The 25,186-nt window shown below is 41.3% G+C and overlaps 1 protein-coding gene across 1 annotated transcript in view; it reads right to left on the reverse strand.

The window, feature by feature from the left end:
- Positions 1 to 25,186, reverse strand: part of CSMD3 (CUB and Sushi multiple domains 3) — a 2,682,374-nt gene that overhangs the window by 2,018,314 nt on the left and 638,874 nt on the right. The window lies entirely within an intron of this gene.

A 25,186-nucleotide genomic window follows, 5' to 3' on the forward strand; every position in this document is an offset into this window, starting at 1 on the left:
CTGTTTCATTGTTGGGCTGGCCTATAAAGCAATCTGACAGTGCCCAGAGGTCTGATCTGACAGGAAGGTGTGTCAGACGTTTCTTGGCTGTTTGTGGACTTGCTTTAACTGATGATTTTCCTGTTATTACCACAAACATTGTCTGTAGCAAGCACCAATGCATGCTGTTTTCCTTACCTTACGAAATACCTTCACAGAGTTTCCTTACAAGCTCAGAACTGACCCCTATTGGCAAATATGGGCCAAGTGTTTAGCTGTCTGATTCACTAATGGGGGCCTGTTATACCTGACAACTTGGTGTGGTATTCCCCAATTGTGTTTGCCTTTACCCCTTCTGTTTGCTGAATTCACTTTCTTTTTGGTTTTAGGACTCTGTGCACTTTGCTGCTGCTAGCCAGTGCTGAAGTGCATGTGCTGTCTCCTTCAAACATGGCAAAATTGGTCTACACCTAATGAGCACATTTAGGGCCATATTTATACTTTTTGACGCAAAACTGCGCTAACGCAGTTTTGCGCCAAAAAAATTAGCGCCGGCTAACGCCATTCTGAAGCGCCATGCGGGCGCCGTATTTATTGAATGGCGTTAGCCGACCGGCGCTGCCAGGTGTGCGTGAAAAAAAACGACGTACACCAGGCAGCGCCGGCGTAGGGAAAAATGGCGTTTGGGCGTCCCAAAATGGGGCAAGTCAAGCTGAGGCAAAAAAATCGTCTTAACCCGATTTGCGCCAATTTTTTTGGGCGCCCAGACGCCATTAACATGACTCCTGTCTTAGCAAAGACAGGAGTCATGCCCCCTTGCCCAATGGCCATGCCCAGGTGACTTATGTCCCCTGGGCATGGTCATTGGGCATAGTGGCATGTAGGGGGGCACAAATCAGGCCCCCCTATGCCACAAAAAAAAAAAAAAAAAATTACTTACCACAACTTACCTTTTCTTCCCTGGGATGGGTCCCTCCATCCTTGGGTGTCCTCCTGGGGTGGGCAAGGGTGGCAGGGGGTGTCCCTGGGGTCAGGGGAGGGCACCTCTGGGCTCATTCTGAGCCCACAGGTCCCTTAACGCCTGCCCTGACCCAGGCGTTAAAAAGAGGCACAAATGCAGGGTTTTTTGCCCCGCCCACTCCTGGGCGTGATTCTTGCCCGGGAGTATAAATACCACGCACATGCCTGGGAGTCGTTTTTTAAGACGGGAACGCCTACCTTGCATCTCATTAACGCAAGGAAGGTGTTCACGCCAAAAAATGACGCTAACTCCATGAACTTTGGCGCTAGACGCGTCTAACGCCAAAGTATAAATATGGAGTTAGTTTTGCGTCGAATTTGCGTCGAAAAAAACGATGCAAATTCGGCGCAAACGGAGTATAAATATGCCCCTTCATTTACCTGTACATCCCTACTAAATGGTACTACAAGTACTTAGGGCCTGTAAATGAAATGCTACTAGTGGGCCTGCAACACTGTGCCACCATCTAAAGGAGTACTTTAAAAATGCCTCAGGCCTGCCACTGCGGCCTGTGTGTGCAGTTTAAAGCTGACATTTCAATGTGGCAAAATAAGCATTTTGCCATGCTGAAAACCTTCCCTTTTAATACTTATAAGTCACCACTAAGGTGGGCCCTAAAGGCTTATACTGTAGGGTGTGCTGTATTTAAGATGTAGGGCATGTGTACTTAGGTTTTACAAGTCCTGGCAGTGAAAAACTCCTAAAGTTGTGTTTCACTGTTGAAAGACCTACCTCTCTCAAAGACTAACACTAGTTTACCTTATTACTATCTAATAAGGGGTACCTTTAGATTGTGAGCAGATATAAATATACTGTTTACACTCAAGTGAATTGTAATTTGAAAATCCTCTTTAGGGGTAATGGTAATCTCAGATTTCAAGTAACAAGTCTGATAATGCCACTTTTAGACAGTTGGGCTTTTCTTATCCCAACCAACTCTACCTTTCTGCCAGTGTCCTGGGCCACATGACTGTGAATGGCTCTTCAGTTGGGATTTGTGTATTCCTTCCAGACAGTGAGACAAAGGGGGCTTCGGTGTGAAAAGGATGGGCTATCCTGACAGGATGCCTGGGAGGAGCTGTACCCAGCCCCACTTACACTTTAAAGAGCTTTACCTACAACACACACAAAGGAACCTGACACCGGGCTTGCCTTGCTTTTTGGCACCCCAGACAGTTTGCAGCCTTGACCAGGAAAACGATAAGTTGTTTGCATAAGCAGTGTCGGGAGTAGGTAAGGGAATTCCCCACACAAAGACTGACACCAGGTCTAAAGATTTGACCTCCAAAGCCACTCCTGTACCTGTGAAAGATTCAGAAGAATGACTATCCTGATGCCAGAGGACTGCCCTGCTGCTTGAAGAACTGCCTTGCAAGAAGGAAGATCGGACCTGCTTGCCGTGCTCCCAGGCTATCCAAAGTCACTCCAAGGTTCAGTTGGCTGACCTCGTATCTGGGCTACGGGGGCGCACAAACTTCATTGGCTTTCCTGCAACTGACCAGCTGCAACTGGACCTGCCTGAGACCAGCTGCTGGCCTCTCCTGGAGTGAGTCCACATCCCCAAGTGGTATCAGACAGGCCCTGGACCCTTAGCTGACATCAGAGTGTACTCCTCTTGAAGAAAAGGTAGAAATCCTGATGTTTGTGCTGCTCATGAATGCAAACAGGACAGTGTTGGTGTTAGGTCAAGGAATCCCCCACACACCAGGTATACATTTTGGACCTCCAGAGCCACTCATCAGAACACTCCTGTACCTGTGGAAGATTCATAAGAAGGGCTGCCTTGCTCCTAGATGACAGTCCTTCAGCTTGAAGGACTGCCTTGCTGACTGAGAAGGAAAATTGTATCTGCTTGCCTTCACCCCAAGCTACCCAGAGTAGCTCCAAGGGTAAGTTGACTGACCTCCTGTGTGAGAGACAGGAACATAACAGACTTCAGAGGCCTCATAGCAACTATCCAGCTGACCTGCTGCAACTGCTCCTTAAAATGGACCTGCGTGAGCTCAGCAGCGAGCCTCAGATGGAATGAGTCCTGATCCCCAAGAGGTGCTTCCTGGGTCCTGGACCCTTGGCTGGGGTCAGTGGAAGCTCCTCCTGAAGAAAAGATGAAAATCCTAAAAGTTGGCCTCCTCACAACCCCAAACAGACCAGTTCTCCATGAGACTTCGCCACAGCAGGGACCGCAATTGCGAAGCTCTGGTGAAACCTTTCCTTTGCTTTGATAATGACAGTCTGCAGTGATTGACAACATAGGACATGCACTTCCCGCTACAGCAATGACAGCCTGCTATGGCCGCAAATGTGAAGCTACAGCAGCTCCTGTCTATGACACCCAACCTGTTTTTTGCACTGCAGCCATGACTTTCAGTGATGCTAGACCTGCTTCAACGTACATGGATCTCTTCACACCAGACTTAAGAAGATAACTTTTCATTGGGGCCTGCCTGGTCTCTGTATCCATCTAGCATTCTACCACACTTGGCCAGAACTTGTGACTGTCACCCAGTCTTGCAAAAGCAGGTGGCCACAAGAGACGCTTTGTGCTTTTAGCAACTATTTGTATTTAAGTTGCTTTGCATTAAAAAAATTACAATTGAATAGCTCCTGTTTTATTAATTGGATTTTTTGTCGTTCTGGTATCATTTTTTTTTTTTTAATTTACTCTATTTTACAGTTCATCACTTTTTGTGCGCTGCATCAGTACTTTACACATGGACTCCAAATTAAGTCTGACAGCTTTTGTGGCATGGTAACAGAGGGTTAGGCATAGGTTAAACTAGTGACTTGTGTGGTTCACCCTAACAAAGAATTTGGTATTTGTCTGAGTGGGGCTTTCACCTCCCATCAATAACCCAATTCTTTACTGGGACACTTTTATTTTAGTGCCCATTTAGACCCTCAACTGTTCCATATAAACTCTTCAGAGTTCAGAAAATAATGATCACATACAATATCCAAAAATGTATTGCTATCTATATGGTTCTCTTGTACAGTTACCTTTTAGGTACAATGTGTAGTCTGTGCAACCAACCAAATAACTTTTTGCATATCGTAAGGTTCATTGTTTTGCTTATTATTACACACCAAGGGCCTGATTTAGAGTTTGGCAAATGGATATTCAACCACAAATTTCATGGATAATCCACCTGCCTTATTACAAGTGCATTATATCCTGTGACACTTGCAATAATGCAGAGAGGATATAATTAATGTGTGTGGCAGAGTACCCATCCACCAAACTCCAAGCCAGTCCCTTAAATTGGTACCAGTGTATTTATGGATGGAAAGGAGCAACAGAACTTGCTGATGGCGATTGTCCCAGCACGAAATGGTGAATAGACCATTTGAACTTTTATAAAACTTCAATAATATGTAAACATTAGAGGATGAATTCAACTAGCACTATGTATGTTTTTTCTAAATTTACGAAAAATCACCTGGCTTCCATACATTCATCTTCTTGCATCACACCATTGATGCAGGATAGAGGCTGACTTTGTACTGCAGCCTCTGTCTGTGATGAAACATCATTAATGTTCTTACATAGTGCCTTAATGTGCTCATGCTAAAGATTTTCTAGAAATTTAAATACGCATTTGTTCATAGTTGGCTCAATAAAAGCCACACATGAGGTGAACAATCAATGCACATGCCCCTGCGGATAAGGAATGTTCTACAATTTAAATAGTCATGTCCCAAGTGCCAACCCCTTTTGTCCAGTGAAGACACTTTGGGGGTGATTCTAAGTCTGGCGGGTGGCGGAGGCCGCCCGCCAGACTTCCCCCTCCAAAATACCGCTCCGCGGTCGAAAGACCGCTGAGGGTATTTTGGGTTTTGCACTGGGCTGGCGGGCGACCGCCAAAAGGCCGCCCGCCAGCCCAGTGCAAAACACCCTTCCCACGAGGACGCCGGCTCAGAATTGAGCCGGCGGAGTGGGAAGGTGCGACGGGTGCAGTGGCACCCGTTGCGTATTTCAGTGTCTGCAAAGCAGACACTGAAATACAAAGTGGGGCCCTCTTACGGGGGCCCCTGCAGTGCCCATGCCATTGGCATGGGCACTGCAGGGGCCCCCAGGGGCCCCACGACACCCCATACCGCCATCCTGTTCCTGGCAGGCGAACCGCCAGGAACAGGATGGCGGTATGGGGTGTCAGAATCCTCCATGGCGGCGCAGCTCGGGCAGCGGAAAACCGGCGGGAGACCGCCGGTTTTCCGCATCTGACCGCGGCCAAACCGCCGCGGTCAGAATGCCCTGCGGGGCACCGCCAGCCTGTTGGCGGTGCTCCCGCCAACCCTGGCCCCGGCGGTCCATGACCGCCGGGGTCAGAATGACCCCCTTTGTGTATATACAATCACAGATGTGTTGATGTGTTCAAGTGTGTCCATTTTGTACAAAAATAACAGTTACAAATGAAAATATATGTATGCTTTCCATAATGTTTCCAAAATGTAGTCCTAAAACTAGCATCCTCATGTGAAAAATTTCTGGTCTGTAAAATTTCATGCTGTGGTAGAAGTATTCTGTATATTGACTAGGCCTGGGCAGACCCTGTGGAGTTTCACTCTGCAGAATTCCGCAGAGTTACCTAAAACCTCAGCGAAATTACTGGGAGTTCTGTGAGCAATGGAGTTCAGGTACATCGTGCTGCTCGCCCTAATTTTTAGCATTGGGAATTTACCCCATACTGTAAAATCAGCATGAATGGCAACACACAGTGTGCCACAGGGCTCTTCTTCTTTGTGCCGCTTAAGTGAATTTTCTATGCGAGCAGCAGCTTTCTCAATGCAAGCAGTAGAGACCTGCCGCGACTGTTCACGTTGAGAACTCTCACTGAGATGTGGTCTAGCGCTCAATTTTCTTGCTTGACAACTTAACACAGGCGAGCTATGCATGAGAAAAAAGCTCCACCGCGTGGTAGTTGGAGGAGTTTTTCCAGAACTCCACCCTCCAGTGGGCAAAGCTCCACAAGCTTTGTTGCAGGAGCGGAGTTTAGCACCCACCTCTTATACTGAATTAAACTGAATAGAGCAGTCATGTAAAGTTATTTTTGCAGTATATTATGTCACTCTATTTTGTTTTTCTCATTCAAACATACTTTTTTTTTAAAAATCCTTTATCACTATTCTGTGGGGATGACTTTTAGTTGCACATTGGACCACTGATATGGGGTGCAAGTTGAGCACACTGTCACTCACAAATAACTACCACCTCTTGTCTGATGGGTATTAAAATACAAAAATTATTGGGAATGAGTGGGCCTATGACACTCATTGCCTTGATGTCACTGCACCTGCTGTACTAATAATTGGTATGCCCCAGAACACTGTAGTACACTTTGTAGTTCAGGTAGGTTTTGTCTATAGCTTCCTCGTTACATCAAAACAATTCTCACACACCCTCCAGAAGAAACAGGGATAGTCTCTCTGTGGTCATTTGTAACATGGATGATGTACTAATGTATTTCTAGACTGTTAGATCTCTCCAATAGTTTATAAATATACTATGGTCAAGATGTTTGCTCACTTTCTCTTTAATTGTATCACCTAAATAATGTGTTCTTCTTTATATTCTCCTAAAATACTGCTTCAGTTTAATTCAGGCAATATGATAGATACATTAAAACAACCTTTCACATCTGTTAATGTGTGTTAGAATGTTTAAGTAAGCCTTTTTTATTTTACAAACCAGTTCCCTCTTGATCATCAAAACATTAAAGTTTAAAAAGTGAAGCTAGTCCATTGCAACGTTGCCTACTAACAGTCTTATGTTGAAAGAAATAACCTCACTTGCTAACATTCTCTAATTTTTACTTACTGAAAGTTGATTTAAGATGTTTGATAATTGGTCAATTAAAAAGTAAAAAATGTGTTTGCGATCTGAAGGCAGGCTTCAGAAATCAAGCAAAAGTAATGACTGAATTTATAATAATAATAACAAAAATATTAATAATAATAGCTATGTTATTATCATTGCTATTATTATTATTATTATTGTTATTATTATTATCATCATTATTATTATTATTATAGTTATTATTAATAATAATAATAATAATATTGGTAGTAGTAGTACTGGTAGTTGTAGTGCTGGAAGGAAGAAGCAGTTAGACGCATAATAAAACTAGCCGTTCACAAACAACCACTCATGTTACACCAGTTTATCAAGGTATTTGATCACCTTTGTTGAAATACCTATTACATTTTGTATTTGCAAAACATGAATTTACACTCATGAATTTATTTGTTCTTACTTAATGTTAAACCAGCCTGGTTATATATTACACTTGAGCTAATCCGCACTGTGAGAAATTGTGGTTTTGTTTTGACTGGGGTGTGAACCCTGGTCAACAGCTTGTCAAAGTATACTTTATTGTTCTATTAATTGAAACCATTGCAATACATATGCACAGTATGTTAAAACATCCCAACCAGTTCTTTGGTAAGATACATTGCAAAATGTTCCATTTATAAACTCCATTTAAAATAACTTGTTGTATATTTAATCAAGGTAAGACAAATATGCACACTACCCATGTATGGTTTAAATAGGTCAAATAGAAAAGCCCTCCATACGTACCCAGCTGACTCCTGACCCTATATATTTAATCAAAATCACATATTTGCATTAAGGCCTTTCTGAAAGTTTAAAATGAGATGGAGGAAAACAGAGCCTTTCACGCACATTCCTTGCTGGCCCATGGTGTGAAGTGTATGCCTTAACACTGGGGCTCTTATAACATAACATCACAAAACAAAATAAAATGATGGACCATGTGTTGAAACGTTTCAAACACTCCCCCCAGTCACAGATCTGGGTTTAATCCATCATTATTATGTTTGCCACGTCACTCTAGTTTGGACCCAGCCATATGCAAGTCAGTCTTGCCCCTGTTCCCCATGGGAACAATCCAGCCCGAACTGCCAGGCCAGGTCCTCCGTGGACAGGAAACAAGCATCCTGGGACCGGTTTCAGGGTATCACCCTTCATCAGCCAGGCCAGCTTGAATCCAGTCACGCAGCGAGCAAGGGACCCATGTCTGGGCATTCCCTGGCCACTTGGGGCACACAAGGCAACATCACAAAACAAAATAAAATGATGGACGGAGTGTTGAAACTTTTCAAACACTCACCCCCAGTCACAGATCTGAGTTTAATCCATCATTATTTTGCTTGCCACGTCACCCCAGTTTGGTCCTAGCCATATGCAAATCAGTCTTGACCTTGTTTCCCATGGGAACAGTCCAGCACAAAATGCCAGGTCACGTCCTCTGGGGACAGGAGACAAGCATCCTGGGACTGGTTTCATGGTATCACCTTTCATCAGCCAGGCTAGCTTGAATCCAGTGGTGCAGTGAGCCAGGGCTTCTTATTTAGGTCTTTGGGGGTCCCTTTGCCCCGCCCCCCCACAGGACCTAAGAGGACAGGGGATCCCTACCATGCCCCCTTATATATACTTTTTAACTTTAGGGCAGGGGACTAAATCCTCATTTCCTGTAATGGCTGCCAGCAACGTTTTTCTTATATTGCTGCCAGCCAATCAGAGAGCTCTCTCCCGTGGGACGTGGGAGAGTGTCTCCCATTAGAGCAAAGTGGCCCAAGGGAAAAAAGCTCACTTAGCCAATCAAAAAGCTCTTTATTTTAAAATTAGGTTGGAGGGACTTTTACAAGAGTCCCTCAAACCCAACCGTCCAGATATACAAATATTTTTTAACCTTAAATTCTCAAAACTTACTGATCAGATTTGCACCAAATCACAAAAAGCACAATCTGCGGACCAAGATCTAGCTTCCTGACAAATTTGGTGTATTTTCGTTGCGGTAGTGCTTCTTAGAAAAGTCTATGGAAAATGAATGGGAATTTTGCATCAAACAATGCCAAAGTTATTAGCAACACAAATAACGCATTTCCTATGGAAATGCTGACCCAACTATAACTACCCAGTGGTAATTCAGTATATATATATATATATATATATATATATATATATATATATATACAGATATCTGTGTGTATATATATATATATATATATATATATATATATATATGTAGCTAGATAGATCGATAGATAGATAAATATGTTTAAAAAAAACAAAGGTTACAGGGATGTTATAGAGTGGCTCACATTTTAAACATACAAAGCCATAGAAATTAATTTGTTATAGTTATCTCAATTAACAATAACTTGTGCCCTAAGGTAACTGAAACTTGTGCTCCCACCTTGCACAATTTTTTCATCCAAAACTTTACTTCAAATATTGCAATCATATTATCAATTATGTTATTGAAGATGTCATGAGAGCAGTAATTTGTGGGATAAATTAGCAGTGCATGGCGGGTGAGCGAGTTATGGTTACCTTAGGGCATGAGCTATAGTTATTTTAGATAACTCTAACTATAACAGGTGAATTTCTATGGTTTTGTATGTTTAAAATGTGAGCCTAACTAAAACGTCCTTGTAACCTCTGGTTTCTTGAGTGAATTTCTAAGGTTTTTTTAAATTCTATTTCCTAACTATAAAGTCCCTGTTACTGTTGTTTCTTTGCCAGTGAATTTCTATATTTCTTTTTAAAGTAAAATAATGTTCTTGACTATACGCTAACTTAACCTTCAGCCAACCCCTATAACCGGCCAACCCAGTGCTGCGCATGTCCTTTGGCCACGCACAAGAGGGGTTGGCACTCCTATAACCACTCAACCCTGCACTGTGCACGGCCTTTGGCAGCATGCAGTAGGGGTCTGGCTGCAGGGGCTGGACTGTGGCCAGGCTCTGCGGCCAACCCCTATAACCACCCAGCCCTGCACTGAGCACAGCTTTTGGCTGTGTGCAGCAGGGGTTGGCTGCAGGTGAACACCCCTAACCACCCAACCCCAAACTGCACACAGCCTTTGTGAACAGCAGTAGTTGGCCGTAGGTCTGCATGTCCCACTCCCCTGACCGATTTTGGACCCAGGGGCTAAATCCTTCGGGGGCCGGCATTCTAAAATGTACTTTTTGGGGAAAGGGGGCCAGATGCCCCCCCTTCCCAGGCCGATCTCGGCCCTAGGGATTCCCATCCCTGGGGGCCAGCCTAAATATTTATTTTTTGGGGGAAGGTGAGCTACCCGGCCCCCCACTTTCAAAATTTTAATGCCCCCGGGACCTGGCCCACCCGGGGGCTGCAGTTAAGCAACCGCAGGAGCCCATCCTTGTATTGTTTCTTCATTTTCAGCAGGTCCGTGGATACGCCATGGCTTCTGCTGAAAATTTAAAAAAAAATGTTTTTTTTGCTCTTGGGGGGGGGGGGGGGGGGGGTTCCCTGTGGTACCCCAGCACCAGGGCTAAGGTGGGTCAGGGTGACTCTACCCTGGGCCTTTTTCTTAATTCTTTTACATTTTTTGGGGGGAATTAGATGAAGCCGAGTGCCAAAATGGCTGCCATAAGTTCCTTGCTGAAGTGTTGGCAGCCAATCAGATCTCACCACGAGATCGGGAGGGTTTGTGGAACCTTCATGTCCCTATATGTAAAAAAATAAATTTTCTTTAACTCCTAGAAAACTACTGACCAGATGTATACCAAATAACAAAAAGGGCACTTTCTGAACCAAGAGCTATCTTTCTGCCAAATTTGGTGTAAATCCGTCTGGTGGTTCGGGCACTATTGCTATTCAAAATCCCTATGGAAAAATGCATTGAGAAAAGCATTTTGGAACTCGCCTTTTTCTCTGCCCCATTTGACAGATCACCCAGAAACTTTCCAGACAGATGCTGAAGTGAGCATAGTAATGATTGGGGGAAATTTTGTGCAAACGGCACCAAAGTTTTTAGCAAAACGAAAAAACAAATATATATATATATATATATATATATATATATATATATATATATATATATATATATATATATATATATATATATATATTCATTCATTACAAAGATTAAGGTATTCATATAGTTAGGTGAAAATGTCAGTTAAAACATAACATTTGAAACTTTGACAAACATTGCTATTCACTCGTCACAATTAACTCAAGTAACTATAACTTGTGCATCCAACAGGCACAGTGATATTAATGATGTCATTTCAGATGTCATCATTGACATTATCAATGATGTCATAGAACAAGTCATGAGTGTTATAATATATAAGGTCAGAAGCAGTGCATGGCAACAATGCAAGTTAAATGTATTTGAGTTAACTATTACTGCTGAATTTCACTGCTTTTTACTGAGAAGAATTTTATGTATAACAAACATTTTCATTTAACTATAATGCAATTTTAACCCTTTTGTCAGTGTATTTCTTGGGTTGTTTCAAGCAAAATTAGTATTTCATTACTGTACCTAACTATTCCAGCCTCTGCTGTGCACAGCCAGGCCATTCACCCAGCTCTCTGCTGTCCATCAGCTTCCCTCCACACACAACTAAAGACCATGGGAGGTGTGGGATCGGCTGTAGGGCCTGAGGCTAGGCCCTGCACCCACCACACCTTGCAAGCTACCAAGAACCTTTGTTTTTTGCGGCACACAATTACAGAGGGGCGCAGTAAGCTCTATGGTACTACTGCAGTCCTTGAAAAAACATTTCTTTAAATTTGACCAGAAAGGGTTCCCTTTAGGACCAGATGTCAGGGTTTCTGTTTTTTTTTGTTCTTCATGACACAAAGTCCCCAAGTCCTAAAGTAATGGCAGTAACATTTAACTTTATGTTGCAGCTAGCCAATCAGATAGCGTGCTTTGAGCTTGCAGTACCGCTGTACTCCACAAAAGTACAACAGCGGTACCATGGTGTGAAATATCTATATATTGTTGAACCTTAATTTCTCAAAAACAACTGAACAGATTTACAGCCAATCACAAAGAGCACACTTTCTGGATGAAGATCTAGATTTCTGCCAAAGTTGCTGTAATTTCTTGCAGCCGTTTTGATGTAGCTGTATTATAAAGGTCCTATAGGAAACTGCTTGGGGAAAGGTATTTTGAGACTTTTTCCCCCGCCCCTGTTTGATGGATCATCCTGAAAAGTTTCAGAAAGGAGATGAATTTCTTTTTTCTTTTTTATGGAAACTTCTGTTCAATCAAAGGTGGTAAAGTTATTGGCAAACCAAATCATCCATTTCCTATGGAAACCTGGACTTAAATATAAGCATGCTGGGTCCACTATGACCTATGAGCTATAGAAAGCCACAAATCAATATTCATAATAAAATACAATACATAAATCCTGTTGGTAATGTTACATTTTTAAAGCCAGCAAATGCACAGGGGATGTGCCTCACTCATCTCACACTCACATATGACCACAGTTTCTTGTTCAGTGGCAGTAGGTTTCTAATCTGCATTTACACTCGTGTCTAAATTAGTCTCTTCTGCTTCATATTTACTTAATGCTCACACAGTGGTGTTTCAGGGAATGCTTGAACCAGTTAGACTTTCATGCTTGCACAACTCTTGAGAATGAGACATTACTGATTACAATCACTGTACACTCATCAGGTTTATTGAGCTAATTATTTCTGTGTGAGTTATTTTTTTGAGTTAAATAAAAATGAACACATATTTTGTTGTAGCAAAGATCTTAGCCTTCTATCGATCTGCCCAAAAAACACATAAACGGAGGGTAATTAATTTCATGGTGTACAGTAACACAAATTGCTTAATCATCAACTATGTCTGTTAGAATCTTTCAAGAAAAGAATAATTCATGCAGGAACCTACAGAGAGCTGCATTCATCCCTTGTAAAAATATATTCAAAATCCATGTTTAATTTTTCAAACAGAAAGCATTCTTTTGAGTGTGCAAATAATTATTGTCAATGGGGTGTTCTGGTGACATCATAAGCTATGAGGTTTAATGATTTGTAAATGTCAACAGAACCTAGAGGTGGTTACATGGGGCCATATTACAGATTTACCTGTTATGCATGCGATATAATACATGAAGAGTTTGACATAGTTAGCTTGTAAAACAGTAATTTGGGTATTGAAAATAGTAAATGAATTACTGAACTACACATTTGTATTTTCTGTAGTAAAAATAAGGGGCCAATATTTAATTATGTAGTTAAGAATGTATTTTTTAAATATAACACCCTCAGTTTTGTTACAAATCATATTCTGTCACGTTGAGGCATACGTTTTGTAATATGCTTTCTTAAGGGTGGAGAAAACAGTGAGTACCAATTGGAATTAGAATTATTATATTTTGTTTACCTTTTGTGAGAAAATGCACCTTTTTGCATGGTCACCCCCATCTGTTGCTGAATTGTATTGCTGTTTTTAAGATTTTGCACACTGGGGCACTACTGTGCAGTGCTCAGTGTACCTGCTGTGAACCATAAAATAAGTAGAACTGTGCTAATCCTTGATTGGCTTATTTAACTTATTTAGAAAGCCATAGTAAGTACAAGCAGCAAGTACATTTATGGCATGGAAAGTCAAAATGTCACCTCTAAACTGCAGCTCTTATTGTGTCACCCTCTATTATGACAAAAGAAAACAGCTTGATTCCTACTATTGTAACCTGCCTGCTGTAATATAAACATTGCAATGCATTCTGTTAAACTAACCTTTTTGAATAGGAGTAAGTCAGCCCTATATAAGCCTTGTGGTCCACACGGTATGGTGTGTGGTATTAAAAAGATGGCCATGTAGGAAATTAACACTACCATGTCCGAGGATTGACAAGGCCCTAAAAGCTTTTTTCACTGTAGCAGGCCTAATTGTCCCCTGTAGGAAACCAGAGTATATTTTACAGTACTAATACTGTATGTCGAATATTTATTAAAATCCATTTCAATGATAGAGTCAGATTTGTAATTATTGTTGTACCTGACATCCTTGTGGTGGTTTGGCCCCAACTTTGTGCCTTCAGTACTCCAGTTTTGCTGACTTCTTTTTGTTGGCCTTCGCATTCTGCACTCTTTACTACTGCTAACCATTGCTAAAGTGCTTTTGCTCTCTCCCTAAAACCAGGTAACATTGGCTTCTGCCCAATTGACAAATTTAATTTACTTGTAAACCACTAGTAAAGTCGTACTACACGTACCCAGGTCTTGCAAATTAAATACTACTAATGTGACTGCAGAACTAATTGTACTACCCACTTAAGTAGCCTTTTAAACATGTCCCAGGCCTGCCAATGCAACCTGAGTGTGTGCTGTTTTAAACTTCTATTTGGATCTGGCAAAATAAGATGTATGCTAGGCTTATACCTTCCTTTATTTTATATATATGTCCGGTCCGGTGTTTAACATTTTCCCGATAGATAATTCTGGTATTTTTTTGAATTTCAGAATCCCGTTTTTTGTTGCAAATCTTGCATTTCATAAACCCGTTTTCATTATTGGATGAAATTCAGCGTGTGATTGTTATTCCACAGATTTGTGAATTGAGGATTCCGTTTCTCAACTGTTAAGGTGTTCGCAATTTTTCCATTTTTCATGTGACTCATTAGTTTTGAATAACATAGTGCGTGATGGCAAATCGAAGAGCTTTGTGGGAACAAGCAGCTACCACATTGTTTGACAGTACTTCAGGAACATCAGCGGCCATTAATTTACAAACACGCACCACAGCTAATGTTATTTTTGAACTAGAAAAGGCACGAATTTTAGAACTAAAACAATGGTGGGAAATGACCTCATTAACCAAATATATAGAAAGTGGTCGTGTACCACGAGGTTTAAGAATCCTAATATTGCCCACCCTTGGAGATATTGACCCTGATCTTTTGGAACAATGGAGATTGCATACATCTGACTGTTCAGTCAAATTGATGGATACTTTAATTACTCAATCCAAACGTCGTATGGAAGAACAAACCCAGAAGATTGAACAGCTAAAAAAGAATTAGAAAAAACGGGTAGTTCTCAAGAAATAAAACAATTATTGGTAAAAATGGAAGAACGTATCACTAAAAAAGAGGATGAAATTAAGACTCGTAAGGCCTTAAAATGTAATAGAGACAAAAAAGATTATAAAGCAGGAAGAATTTATACATTTGCTCGCAAATTCAACACACTCAGAGCACAAGACTAAATTGTAACTACGGATAGCTCCAAGCTGACAGTTAACCCGGTGGATGACAGTTCTGAATTAAGTTCATCAGCGGATGAAGCCCCTGCAAACAAATTGGATTTTCATGGGGAAATGAGATTACTGCAATCAGTCATGCCACAATCCAACAGGAGCAGAGGACGAAGTCGGGGAGGCACAAGACTCGGAGGGGGAAGAGGAAGAAATTACAAACATCAAGACTAGAAGGGAATCCTCAATTTGATAATTCTAATATCATTGTAAATATTTCCAAAGTTCAACTGACTCTGAATTAAAAACGCATTCTTAACTTAGGGTTAAATTTCTGTCCAGACATTTATTGGGATTATGTTGACACTAGAATAGAACAATATAAATTTACACGCAAGTTGCGTTTAATGAAACATTTTTCCAATACTACTCGGGCCATTACATCAGAGCCCTATATCAATGTGGACATGCCCTCTGGGTTTCATATCAATGATGTCCCTGATCTAGTAGAGATCGGCAACTTGAGCTGCTCTTCTAATACGAGCAATATGAGAGTCATGGACAATGAAACCTTGAATGACATGGGATTTATAACTGATCAGACCATTTCAACTGCATTAAAACCTACGAGTAAAATCAATCCTCAGTTACCTACTGTTAACTTGATGGACATGTTTTATGAATTGGTGGTTGATGACATTGATCTCTTTCACACTAACTGGAATAGTATTAAAGTGAAAAAATCTAAGAGAACCAATTTTTCAGCTGCTGACTGGAAAGATCTAAATGAACTCAAATCCAATAACACTATTGTTATCAAACACTCTGATAAAGGAGGCAATATTGTTATAATGGATATAGAAAGTTATGTGAAGGAGGCCAACCATCAACTATCCAATAAGCATCATTATCAAAAATTGAGCACTAATTGAATATCAAACTATCTATTGGGAGATGCTTAATACTTGTCACGCGAATGGTCTTTTAGATCAAAATGAATACCTTTATTTGAAAGTTACATTTCCAAGAATTCCATGTATTTATTTTTTACCAAAAATTCATAAAAATAAACAACGTCCCCCTTTTCGACCCATTGTAAGTATGAATTCCTCCCTCCTGGAAAACACTTCCCGTTACTTGGACCTCTTTTTATGTTCTTATGTAACTGAACTGCCCTCATATTTACAAGATACCAATGATTTTCTAGCCAAGATTCACAATATTCCATGGCAATCCAATTATTTATTGGTGACCATGGATGTTTATACACCTCAATCATGCATGAATATGGTATTCAGGCTTGTAGTCACTTTTTAGGCACTCGGAAAATTGAATTCCTTCACCATACTAATATGCTTGTGAGCATGCTTAGATTCTGTCTTACCCACAATGCCTTTATATTTGATAACCAGTATTACTTACAAAAACAAGGGACAGCAATGGGAGCTTCATTTGCTCCCACGTATGCTAACCTATATATGGGCTGGTGGGAAAAGGAAATAGCCTGGTCTGATTCCAACAGCAAGCATATGGAACAAGTGATACTATGGGTTAGATACATAGATGATCTTTCCCTTATTTGGGATGGTGATGAACATTCTCTGGCACAATACGTCAATTCATTAAATAATAATGAGCTTAATATCCATCTTGACTTAAAATATAGTGCACAGACTATAGAATTTCTTGATGTTCAGATCACGGTCCAAAAAGATAGTTTACAGACAACCATTAATCGTAAACCCACAGCCTGTAATTCCATTCTGCATGGCAATAGTGGTCACCCTAAAGCGTTAAAGTGGAGCATTCCATACAGTCAATTCTTACGGGCTCGTAGGATTTGCTCTAATGATGAATGCTTCAATACTGAGATTGCGATTATGACACAAAGATTTCTTGAAAGAGGTTATCCTCTAAAGACTTTAAAGGATGCACAGTTGAGGGTGTCTAATATGTCCAGAGACAAACTTATTTTTTAAATCTGGTGACACTAACAATCAGGGTCAAGATGATAGATCATTGCCTAGACTTTTTCTTGAATTCAATTCCCAACATTCCCAATTGAATAAGATCATACAAAAGAATTGGCATGTTCTCAGACATGATTCATCCATCAGGGACAATATAGGTTTACATCCTCAAACAACATATCGCAAAACTCAGTCATTGGGTGATCATCTCACTAGAAGTCTGTTCACTTCTAAAGCCAATTTATCCTGGCTATCAAAGAATAGTTTGGGTTTTTGGAAATGTGGACATTGTAAATCTTGTTTATATGCACAAAATACCCGTTTTTACACCACATTTGAGGGAAAAATTTGTGAAATAACTGACCGAATTACCTGTGAAACTGAATATGTTGTATACATTATTGAATGCGGCTGCCATAAAAAATATGTAGGCAGCACCATTCAGAAACTGAAAGTGAGATTCTTACAACATCTTAGAGCTATCAAGAATCATGATCCTTCCTACCCTTTAGCTAAACATTTTTGGGATGTACATGAAGGCAATTGCAGCTCCTTAACATTTTATAGGATAAAAACCATTGTTGCTCATGCCCGAGGGGGCAATAGAACTGCCCATTTAAGACAAACTGAATCTAAAATGATTTTATCATTAGGCACTGAAAACCCCTGGGGCCATAATTTGGATGCAGAACTTCATGTACATCTGTAAGTGTAGAAATTATTGCAGTCTCTTATTAGATTCTAGGAGATTATTTTAATTACGAGCAACAAGTTGAATTGTGATTAAGAACGTTTACTGGATATGACATTGACTATAATAATATTTCTAGACAAGGACTCTGTTTCTTTGTGAAACATATACATAGTATTTTAATGTTTTTACAGCTCATTCTCAGTTTTTCACTTAACCAGCACTTTTATGGGTACATTTAATAATCTTCTCTTATATATGTCCATGTCCTTGGTATCATATTTATCTTTTGTTCCCATTTTTTATACTGCCCAATATCCCCTTTTATTGATCATGCGTATAATAATTTCCTGCATGGATATAATATCTATTTCTATATAATCTTAACCCTTTGATAGAACTATCTTATTATTCATCTACTTATTTATATATATGAACTTAGTATTATTATTAGGATCATTTGAGACATTCAAATGTTTGTATCAATTATGATCACATTTTCTTGGGTTATTGATATATATTAACTCAGCAACTGTCTCTTTTAGAATTTTCCTATTTATCATCTTCTCTTGTATCTATAGGTGAATTAATGTATTTATTAATCAAATTATATACAGTTTAAATATATTAATGATATTTATTAATTGAAGATGTCTAGACTGTAATGTATATCTGCTATTCATATATTAGGTTTTGAAACAACTAAGTCAAAATTGTTAGGTAGATCTGAGCAAAATTCATTTACATATGTGGGTTATTCGTTTTCATAGAATTTTCAATTAATAATTGAAAAAGTATATATTATTTATTGGTGAAAATGTCTGAATAAGATCTTAGGGAATCATAGAGTATATAATCATGCTATATTTGGAACTTTGAATTGTATCCTAGCACATGGGCACAAAAATTGAGATTTTTTTACTCTAAGATTGCTACGTTACAAAATGGCCGCCCCCTTTACACATTTCTTCTTGGTTGTGTGAAAAGCAAAGAAGGACTACAGGATATAAATAATTTGGTGTAAAAATGTCTCCAAATGTCCAGTTGAAGGCTGTTGCCGAAACGCGTCGACATTTGGCTGGGACAGCGTGTGTTTGTTGTAGGCACCTTTAAGATTTTTACATTGTGGAACAATTTTTGATAACCATTTTTCATCATCATCATTTTTTGCCTTGATATGAACTTATCCAATAAAATGAAGCCGACGATTTTGTACATGTGAGTGATTTTTATTTTCAACTTCACTCTCTACATTCCACGAGTTTTGGATATTGTGCAGCCCCTTTTGGTGTCTGATCCAGTTGCACCTTTTTTGTTCATTATATATATATATATATATATATATATATATATATATACACTCTCTAGAATATGCCCCAAACAACACAGAAAACAGGGTGCAGTGTATTTAAAATGTGGGCATGTGCTTTTCAATTTTACAAGCCCTACTAATGAAAAACTCTTAAATGTGTTTTTCACTACTGCAAAGTCTGCCTCTCTCATAGGATAGCATTAGGTTACCGTAATGCATTTAATAGGTGAACTCTTTTAATTGCAAGCAGGTAGGAAAGTTGAGTCTGGTGTCTAAAGATCTGTGGTTTAAAACCCTTTTTAATGGGAAAGTCTGATTTTAAGTCACAATTCTGAGAATGTCACTTTTAGAAAGTTGTTATTTTCCTGTTCTAACCAATTGGTGGCTGTGGCCTGTATCCTGGGTCACCTGACTAGGTGTAGGCAGCATTTGGTTTTTGTGCATTGCTCCCAGACAGTGAGATTAAGGGGGAATAGGTGTTGGCAGTATGGGCCATCTCTGACTTGATAGGGGTAGAATTATCACCAACCACACTTGCAAATCATAGGGGCTCTGCCTGAGCACACTCACAAAAGATTTGACACTAGTCTTTTGTGTCCCCAGACAAGCTGGAGCCATGGCAGGGAGGCAAGAAATTCCAAGCCCCTGTGGGAGGGGGAATCCTCCTACTTCAAAGTGGGCACCAGGTAAAAATAGTGGACTCTCAGGCCCAACTCTTCAGTACACCTCTGGACCTATAGAAGACTCATAAGGACTGTTGTGCTGCTCTGTAAGATGAACTGCTACTCCCCTGCCCTGCTGCTCTGCTGCCTGAGTGAAAAGGATTGGACCTGCATCTTGAACACAGTACTACCATAGTGACTCCAAGGATAGTTGGCTGAGATTCTGATGGGGGCCCCAGGGACAGAAAAGGCTCCAACCACTATGAACCCAGCATGTGGCCTCTGCTTGCTGTGAGCCTTGCACCCCAAGTCGTGCCACTCCAGTCTGGGACCCTTGGAAAGGAACCTAAATGTGCTCTGCCTGCCCAGCTGTGGTCTCTTGGGCAGAATCGAGGCAGCAGGACACATTGCCTAGCAGCCCCACATCGGAACTGCCACAGCAAAAAACACTCCTGATGCCAGACCCCACAGCTCTTCAGAATTGAGGGGTCCGGCATCAGACCTCTTCGTTCCACTCAACAAGAACTAGCCACCGTACCCTGCATATGGAAGATCTCTCCTGCTGGGAGATCCTTCGCCTACCTCGCAGTAAAGAGCTAGAACACCCTGCCCCTGCACCTCAGGCAGTCACCATCACTACCCCAATTCAAGAAGGACCTTAAAACCTGGCTCTACGACTGAAGCTCAGAGGACAAACCCCCTTAGTGCCTTGAGACCCTTATGGGTGAGTAGGTGTGCTTTATAAACCCTGATTTGATTTGATTTGAACTATCACTGCATGATGCATCCTTGATGTAGGACCTCACAGCTGCTGCTGCAAAACACATCCTCAACATGGGACCTCGCAATGCTCCGCAACCCGAGTTTAAGGTACTTCGTTCAGCAGACCTAACTTGGTTCCTGTATCAGGCCCTTGCTCCATCCCGATCGGCCTGGACTTGTCCTAGTCTGGCAGGACCAGATAAGTACAGTGGGTGCTTTGTGTTGGGGTCACTTAAATCTTTACAATTACATATTTCTCTTTCTACTGATTGCATTTGTGACATCTTAGTCCCAAATAATTTATTACATTTTACAAAATTGGTGCGGGATTTTTATTTTGTTGTGTTGTCAGTTTATTACTTTTGAAGTGCTGTATAAATAGTTTACACATTGTCTCAAAGCCTCTCTGCTTTTGTGCCAAGCTACCAGAGGGTTAAGCACAGGTTAATTTGGACTTTGCTTGTGTTTCACCCTGACTGGAATTCTGGTTGATGCTTTAGTAGGTTTCACCCCAGCCCAATTCCCTACAATTACTAAGGAAACATCACTTTTAGAAAGTTACTCTATACCGTCCTGAACTGTCAAAAGGCTAATGAGCAGTAGCTCCTCTGTCCCCCCAGCCTGTGCTCAGAATAGAAAATGCAGGTTGGGGGCTTTAACCCTCCATTTGAAACTATGGTGGCAAAACCTGCATGACAGGTCTGTCATAAGGACATATACAAGTTTTGAGCTCCTCAAAGGAATCAATTCCAAGGCAATTATTCTGTATCCCCTGTGTGGTTTCCTGTTGGACTTGGCCCTGTCTGTGGGGCCACCCCAAGATTTTTTGCCTTCATCTTCCTGTTTTCTGAACCCATTTTTGTTGCCCTTTAGGACTCTGCGCAAATTACCACTACTAACCAGTGCTAAAGTGCTTGTGCTCTCCATGGTTGAAATAGCATATACCCAATTGGTATGTTTAATATACTTTAATTCCCTAGAAAAGTAGCACTACTTGTGGCCAGGGCCTGTAAATTAAACGCTACTAGTGGGCCTGCAGCACTGATTGTGCTACCCAATTAAGTAGCCCTTTCAAACCTGTCTCAAAAATCCTAACTTATGGTGAAGTTGTATGTAAATTACAATTTTAAAAATGCCAACTTTATAAAGTTGGAATTTTCCTAACCTAGTACCATTTAGTGCCTGTAGCGTGTCTATGGATCACATGACTGGGTGTGGCTGGCAGTCTGTATATCTCTCCTAGATAGCAGTAGACAATACATAGTTTAGGTGTGCCTGGATGGGCCATCACTGGCAGGATGGGAGGACAGAACTTAGTATAGCCCTACTTACAAATGAATAAGCGGTGTCCTGCCTTCACAAAAGGGCTTCATACCCTCTGGTGTTAGTTGGGAGACAGGACAGGGAAGACAGGATGCTTGGGAAATTCAAAGGGAATTTCTAGAAGCTGCTTCCACCTTCCAAGGAGGGTACCATGAATAAATATTAGACCTCACACAGCACCTCTTCAGTTCACTTCTGAACATGTGGATTGCTATGCTATTAAAAGGGCTGCCACTATGCTGGACTACTACTCTGGAGGGCTGCTGCCCTGCTGTGCTGACCTGCTGCCTATTGCTCCCTTGCCTGGGTGAGAATGACTGGACCTGCATCTCTGGAATGCAGTACCCCAGAGTAACTCCAAGGGCTAGATGGCTGACCTCCTGACTTAATCCCCGGCTTTTGGAATCTGCCATCAGTGAGTCTATCCTGCCAAGTGGTGTCACCCTAGTCTTGAACCCTTAGAAGTGAGCCTAAGATGTGCTGCCAGCCTCTGTGGATCCAGTGGAACTGATGAATCCCATCTGCTGTGCAGTGACACCTTGAGCAGAACTGACAAGTCACCACTACTGCGTGGATCACTCCATCGCAAAGACCCGCATTGCAGCTTGCAGCCTCATTGGAACCTGTGCTGCATGATGTGTATTTGCTTTTACCGTCCTAAGTGCTACAGGTATGCCCAGATGTAGAACCCTGCTTCACTGGGTCACTGCCACCAAACTTTAGCCCTGACTACTGCTAAACCAGTCCTAGGTTGCTTGTGTACTGGTTTCAGGAGGCTCTGGCCTGACAGTTCGGGCTGGGATGTTCCCATAGGAGCAGGGTCAAGACTAATTTTCAAATGGCTGGGTCCAAACTGAGGTGTCTTGGTGGGCAAAAAGTATGGATTAAATTGTGGCTCCGAGCAACTGCCATCAGCTGAGGTTAACTCAAGTTTTTCATCCATCACCTTCTTCTTTTTGCATTTGCTTCCCTAACTGCACCAAGTATGCCCAGACGTCAGTCCCAGGCTCACTGTGTGACAGGAACCAAGCTATACTTAGCTTAAAACACTACTAGTTTGGGCTGCACTGTTCCCATGAGGAGCTGGGTCAAAGCTGATTTACAAATGGCTAGGTTCAAACTGAGATAGCATGGTGGGCAAAAAAACAATGGATTGGGAATGTGTTCTGAGTGATTGCCGGTGACTGAGATTAACTCAAGCATTCCATCCTTCACCTTGTTCTTTTTGCTTGATGCATCTTCTGTGCAGGCCCTCACATCTCTTGTTGATGGCAGCCTCAACAATTTTGCCGGACTCTGCATCACAGCCTCCCAGCTCCTCAGACCTGACAGATCACCCTGATTGCACAAGCATCCCCGACACCGGACTTCTCATTGCAAGCCCTGTCAATGGAGTCCTTGATTACATCAAAGGACCTCACATTGCAGCCTTGCCACATCTTGGAAAAAACACATCACCCTGGCTGCACAATACTTCTTTGACACTGGCCCTCGCAACCCTCCACAAACCAGGACTTAAGTCTTTCTATTCAGCTGGCCTAACTGGGTCCCTGTAGACGGCCCATGCACCATCGCAGTCAACATGAACTTGTGACTTTGTCTTGGTCCGGCGCAACCAGATAACCACAGTTGGCAGTTTGTGCTTTTTGGCTCTATTTTCACTGAAATCTTTGAAATTGAAAATACCAGGTTCTATTGATTGGATTTTTCCCATTTTGGCCTTGTTTTATTTATTAACAAATAACTCTATTTGTTTAACTTGGTGAGGGATCCTTTTTGCATAGTGTATTCCACTTTATTACTGATATAAGTGTTGCGCACATGCTTCATTCGTTACCTCTAAGTTAAGCTTGACTGCTCTGTGTCAAGCTACCAGAGAATTGAGCAGGTTAATTTGGAGTTGGCTTATGCCTCACCATGGCAAAGATTGTGGTTTCTGCTTGACCAGGGCTGTCACCCCAATCACCCAGCCTTTCTCAGAATTGTGAAAGGATACCAGGGTGACTGAACCTGCTGAACTTAGGGCCACATGTAAAAAAATCAGGTTTTGTGACTCGCATTTTGTGAGTCGCAAAACCTGATTTACAACAGTGTCAATGACACTGTTTGCGATTCCCAATGGGGTCGCAAATGACATACCTCATGAATATTCATGAGGTAGTTCACAATTTGAGATCCCATTGGAAATGGCCACCCTCACAGGGATGGTGGCCTGATGGAGACAGCAGACACCATGTCTGTGACTGCTTTTAAATAAAGCATTTTGTTTTAAAATGCAGCCCGTTTTGCTTAAAGGAAAACGAGATGCATTTCAAAATCAAAAATAAAAAGTTTTCTTTTCTATTTTTCAGAGCAGGCAGTGGTCCGTAGGACCACTGCCTGCTCTGAAAAAATATTTTTGCTGCCATTCACAAAGGGGAAGGGGTCTCTCTGGGACCCCTTCCGATTGCGAATGGTTTAGCACCAGTTTGAAACTGGTGCTAACTGCGATCGCTTTGCGACTGCATTCGCGGTCACAAAATAATCATACATACCATCTGGATTCGGTATTAGGAAGGGAAGCCCTTGTCACGGCTAATACCAAATCGCAAAACCCAAACTGTGATTCAGTAACACGTTACTGAATCGCAGTTTGGGCTCTGTACATCCCAAATAGCATTCTTCAAGTCGCAAACGGCCTGATTCGCCGTTTGCGACTTGAAAAATGCTTTGTACATCTGGCCCTTAGTATCTGTGAACTGTGAGAAGGGCCTGGAGACTGGATCCCCTTCTACTTAAAAATCAAGGATAGAAAGATATCCAATGAGTACAAGGCTGAGTCCCTTGGTGACTACAGGAACATAAACAAGCTGAAGAGGAGACATCTGTGAAGAACTCTAACTGATCACAGGGAGCTGGACCTAGGCTGGACTTGCCTGTGCCCATTGCCTTTTACGCTGGGAGTCTCTAAGTGCTCCCCATGAGATCCTTGTAGCCTTTGAAGTGTATTCCTGTGGTTGTTTGGGCACCAAGGAAGTTTGGGAACGTTTTAAAAAAACGTATGCTTCAGAGTTTCAAAGAGTCAAGGGTATCAACTATGAAAAGTATTTGACTACCAGATCCATGACATTAGTTTACATTTTCATATTTATTCCATATAGAGAACATTCCTAATTCCAGGCCCTAGGAGGACCAATCTATTTGGCGTATTCGACCTTGCACACCAGCACGCCTGGGACCCAGGCAACATTTTTTCAACAATTTAGTCATAAAAACTCAAACACAACCGAATCATTTAATTCCAAACAGTGCACATTGTTTACTGTACTTTGAAGAAAACAACAGCCAAATATTCCAAAATAAGCACGTAATAAAGAAAAGTGCATAAAAAGTAACCTTTAATCTTGTTATGTTATGATATATATATTTATGTGTGTGTGTGTGTATGTATATGTCTATATATATATATATATATATATAT

Source organism: Pleurodeles waltl, chromosome 2_2, assembly GCF_031143425.1.
Source record: "Pleurodeles waltl isolate 20211129_DDA chromosome 2_2, aPleWal1.hap1.20221129, whole genome shotgun sequence".
Taxonomy (NCBI): domain Eukaryota; kingdom Metazoa; phylum Chordata; class Amphibia; order Caudata; family Salamandridae; genus Pleurodeles; species Pleurodeles waltl.